General features: G+C 40.0%; 1 pseudogene; it reads left to right on the plus strand.

Moving 5' to 3' along the window:
- The first annotated feature begins 1,768 nt into the window (after positions 1-1,768).
- LOC110300140 lies at positions 1,769-4,159 on the plus strand (annotated as a pseudogene).
- The last annotated feature ends 973 nt before the right edge of the window (positions 4,160-5,132 follow it).

Here is a 5,132-nt window from a genome sequence, read left to right on the forward strand (position 1 = left end):
CACATGGAAGCTGAACAACACACTACTCAATGGTAACTTGATTAAGGAAGAAATAAAGAAAGTAAAGGCTTTTTAGAAATGAATATAGCAACACATCATACAAAAACTTATGGGACAAAATGAAAGCAATGGTAAGAGGAAAACTCATAGCTCTAAGTGCGTTAAAAAAGAAACGGGAGAGTGCTTACACTAGCAGCTTGACAACACACCTGAAAGCTCTAAACAAAAAGAAGCAAATACACTCAAGAGGAATAGATGGCAGGAAATAGTCAAATTCAGGGTTGAAATCAACCAAATAGAAACAAAAGCAACTATACAAAGAATCAACAAAACCAGGGTCTGGTTCTTTGAGAAGATCAACAAGATAGATAAACCCTTAGCCACAATAACCAGAAGCCACAAAGACATTATCCAAATTAATAAAATCAGAAATGGGAAAGGGAGACATAAAATGAAATGTATCTTAAATAATCTTTCTGTTTGTTTGAATATTAATAGTTGAAAATATTAAAATCATGTTCTACAAACTTCAAAAAAAGCTATCAAGCCCAATACAGTGGGTTTTCAGAGCACACTGGTGGGAGTAGGACTTTCTACTGTGGTTCCAAACTCTTCACTCTCCATTTTCAAATCTCTTTTTTTTGCGAATTCCATAGAACAGACTGTTCATAAATTATAGCTATCTGCTTATGTGGTTATTTGTTTAATCTTCCTGTAGGGAACAAGAAATCCTGATTCATGTAACATATTTTCCCTTACAAGATCCTCAGCTCTTGCCATGAATTATGGCTTGATAACTGTCAGTGGTTTTCTAGGATAAAAATAAATAGCTGGGTTATGGAATTTACAAGAGACCTCACTCAGAGTCAAGCCACATGGCCTCCCTCAGGTTTGAGGTTTGAGCAGGAGAAACAGGGAGATGGTGTAAAGGACTGGAGTTCCACTGTTGTGGATTCTTAAAGACGATTCCAAAAAGCATCTTGACCCCTCACCTCTGATACCCACTTTATTTCAGACAGTGGCAAACCACAGGCACAAAGGCTAGCAAGTTCCACAGTTGCCCATCATCTTGTGATTAGAACTAGCTATTCACTGTTTTATTTTGGTTTTTTTTTACATGAAAATGGGGTCCCATGTTCAGGCAACATGTTAACAACTCATTGTTTTATCTGAAACAAGAAACCGCACACATATCTGACTCCATGTCCATCATGTTGGGTGGATAGTGAATTGCTTGAGGTTTTTAGTAGTACATGAACTTCAATATTGAGCAGTAACTTGGAGAAATCTACGAGACTACACCCATGTACTACCGTCAAAAAGGGGAACCTTGACTTGGCTCACTTTCTGTGCATCCACCAGCTGACTGTGCCCAAGACCTAATGGATCTATGTGAAATTAGTCCCTCTGAGGACTAAGCCTATTGCCAGACTCTGAGATGACTAAGTCAAATGTCTGAGGTATAGGCAAATAAGGTCCAATTGTAACCAGTAAGTCTGTTCCAGGACAGCATGGGTCCCTCTCACCTAAGAAGTAGGGCAGGAAGCTGCTCTTGGTGAGCAATGCAGGAAGAAATCATCTGGGGACCCTCACATTTGCATAAGAGACTCTGAGTGTGCTCTCAAAGGGCCACTTTGACAAGAGAGATAAGGTGCTGTGTATTTCATAATTGTAATTCCTTGGATGCTAGTTGGTGTAGAATCCTGGCACTGTATAAGACACTGAGCTCAAGTCCCTCTGCATCTCTGCACCTCACCAGGCTTCAGTCATGAGGATCCATTGCCTTCTCTTCATATTTCTCCTGGTGCTGCTGTCTCCACTTGCAGGTGAGTCAGGGGAACAGGGTGATCCCACACTGAAATGAGAGACAGTACCTTACATCTTGTGTGTGCCTGTGTATCTCTGTGTTTGTCTCTGGTGTCTCCCTCTCTATGTACCTTTCTCTGTTTCTCTGTGTTTGCATCTCTCTCTGTGACTTTGTGTCTTTATGTCTCTGTGTCTGTGTCTGTCTGTCTGTTTGTCTCTCTCTATCTGTGCATGTGTGTATGTGTGTGTGCGCACACGCGAGCTCGTGCTTGCGTGCGTGCGTTCGTGCGTGCGTGTGTGTGTGTGTGTGTGTGTGTGTGTGTGTGTGTGTGAGTGAATGCATGTCTCTCTGTGTATGGGCCATCTCTCTGTGTCTGTCTTGGTCTCTGTCTCTGTCTGTATCTGTGTGTGTTTATATTTTTCCTTCTACCCTTCTTATTTTCCCCTTTTTCTATTTCTTCAAAGCATATTTTAGACAATGTATATTGTGTGACTGCAAATACAAACCAAGGAATCTTTCTTTTGACCTTAAAGGAGTCTAAGGTAGACTCAGTTTCAGCTGAACTGAGTCACATGGCTTCAATTTCCTAACTCCTGGTGCTCAGCTTAAGATTATAAAATGGGTTTCTTATAGGTAGTTCAAAAACAATAACATGAAGAATGTTTCTTATGGAAAAAAAGTATTCATTTAGAAGCCTTTATTTTTAAAGAGTAGAGTCTCTAATCACTCTAGAGATTCCTTCAGAATAACCAGCCTAGGCTCTTTTTGAGAATGTCCTCTCCCCCTACCACTATGGTCGACCCTGAAGCACACACTGTCTATAGGGGTAATGAGGCTCAGAGTGCAGGGAGGCATTGGATTACAGCTTCCCAAACTGTCCCTAAATTTTATTTTGTGGAAAAGAGTTATAGTCTTTTAAATTATGTGTACCTATATGGATCTGTGTATGGGTATGTGCCAATCAATACTTTACTCACATAGACCATAAAAGGACATCTAATCTCTCAGAGAAAGGGCTGTAGGCACATATGGGCTGCCTGATATGGTAATAAGAACTTATCTCAGGTCTTCTGCAGGAGTGGTATGCACTCCTAATAGCTGAGCTGTGTTTCTAGGCTCCATGTTGTATTTCATCCTTGACATTAGGCAATCAGAGAAAAAGGGATTCATAGCTCAAGGGAGGGAGCTAAACAAGTAAGAGAGAACATGAAGCAAATGTTTGAAGCTGCATCAAACAGAAGTTATAGAGATCAAAACATAATTTCACTAATTCTGTTAGTGGGTTCAGGTTTACAGAGGCGCATCTGTGTCCATGAGATACCTAAACACTTACTCTGTCTGACATTTATATAAATGTAAAGAAGGAGGGAGCAGAGAAGAAGGAAAGATGAGATTAAGACCTAATTTTAGATATTAAAAACTGTTTTAAAAGTTCATTTTTACTTTTGATTTCCATTGTAAGTTACTTAGGTATCGTTATAATTAAGCAACTCCTATACAGCGAGTTTGGGTCAAATACTTCATTTAAAATAGGTACCTGGAAGTTCAAATGCCTTAGTTAAAAATAGGAAGATGGCTCAGAGACCAAAGGTGCTTGTTGTGCAAGTATGAAGATCTGACTTTGGATCCCGGTGTTCATGAAGAAGCAGAGAGAGCTTCTGGTGCACATCTGTGATGCTAGCACTAAGAAGGCTCCCAGAGGCACACTGGCCAACCAGCCAGACAAACCCACTCAGTGTGTTCCAGGTTCAGTGAGAGACTCTGTTTCAAAAAGTGAGGCAGAGAACAATTGATGAGCACAACTTATGCCAACCTCTAGCCTCTGTATGTGTCTGCACAAATGGCACAAATGGTCTTACACATTCATACCCAGTGGCTGTTTCTGATAGTAGCAGTGGAGAAGTAGAGGCAGGGCTGCTGTGAAGCAGCTGAGGACTCACAGAGAATCCTTACTGAGATCTAGCCTGATGGACCTGAAAGTTCGAATCAGTCAGCGGTGGAACAGACCCTTCATCATTTGGGTCCTAGGGAAACCAGCACTCCTTTACACAGCATCACTGGCCAGAACTGGATTCAGTCCTGCTCAAACAGATATCCCAGTTTTGAGGACAGGAGGAAGGCTGCTGGGGATTTTCCCAAGATAATAGCATACTGGACTGTATTTCTGATCTGTGGCTTTCAGCTCTAAACATGTGTTTTTCTTACTTATCTTCCAGCCTTTGCCCCAAAAAATCAACAATCCAGTAACATGCGTGACCAGTGGAGGCATATGCCTGGAGTGCATGCACTAGCGGTTTTAAACTGATCAGCAATTGTGGTCTTCCTAAAGTCAGATGCTGCGAGAAAACATAGATAAAAAGACCAAGAACCAATGAGAGAAAAAATTCCTGGATTTGCTTCTCCATGAAGATGCACAAAACAAATCAAATTAAAGTTCTTTGATTACCTTTTCAAACTTCAGTTCCCTTGGATATAGTACCTTCTTTTGATTTTTATAGCACCATATACATAGTACATAGAGGAAAAACACCATACACATAAAATAAATATAATTAAATTATAATAATTATAATTTTAAAATAGAGTCATTGAAGAAAACACTTTACCTTCACCCTTTACACACATGTATCTATGTATTAATATAATCAAATGATATTTAACATGCATACACACATATGAAAATGATTTAAAATATCCACAAGTAATAATTATTTGATGATTATCCAAGGATAGCATTTGACCTATTAATTGTACCATGAAATCAACACACTTCATTTTGATGCTGGGCTCCTCAGACCCTGTCCTCAAACAACTATTTTTAATAATCCATATTTTTATGTATTATAAACTTGTTTTTGGATGATGCTCAAGATCACTGGTGAATGTTGTAGGAATGACATGAAGTTTAGTCCCGCAAGAGAAGCATCATTCTGGATCTTCTAGAAGTTGGCAGGACTCGCTAGGGGTTTGTAGCAAATTCCCTTGTCTGTGAAAAGACTTTAATGGATATTTTGCTTTTTGAAGGCAAGACCCTTAAAGTTAAAGTGGATAAAAGCAAGAAAACGCTAAATGGCTTTGCACCTTTCAGAATGTAAGGTCCTTTTGGCTTTCTGATAGAAACAGCTGCATTTGTGCACACTGAGCAGTACATCAATGGAGACAGGGAGTGGATACATAGCTGAGCAACACTGAAGCTGGGCTGTGTTAGCATCAGAAACTGATCACGGACAGCCTCTTAATTCATCAATGATGTCATCCCTATGGGACAGTACCCTCCTGTGTCCATTGCCACGGCAACAATCACACACCCTCTTGCTTTACCTGC

This window comes from Mus caroli, chromosome 8, assembly GCF_900094665.2.
Source record: "Mus caroli chromosome 8, CAROLI_EIJ_v1.1, whole genome shotgun sequence".
Lineage (NCBI taxonomy): Eukaryota > Metazoa > Chordata > Mammalia > Rodentia > Muridae > Mus > Mus caroli.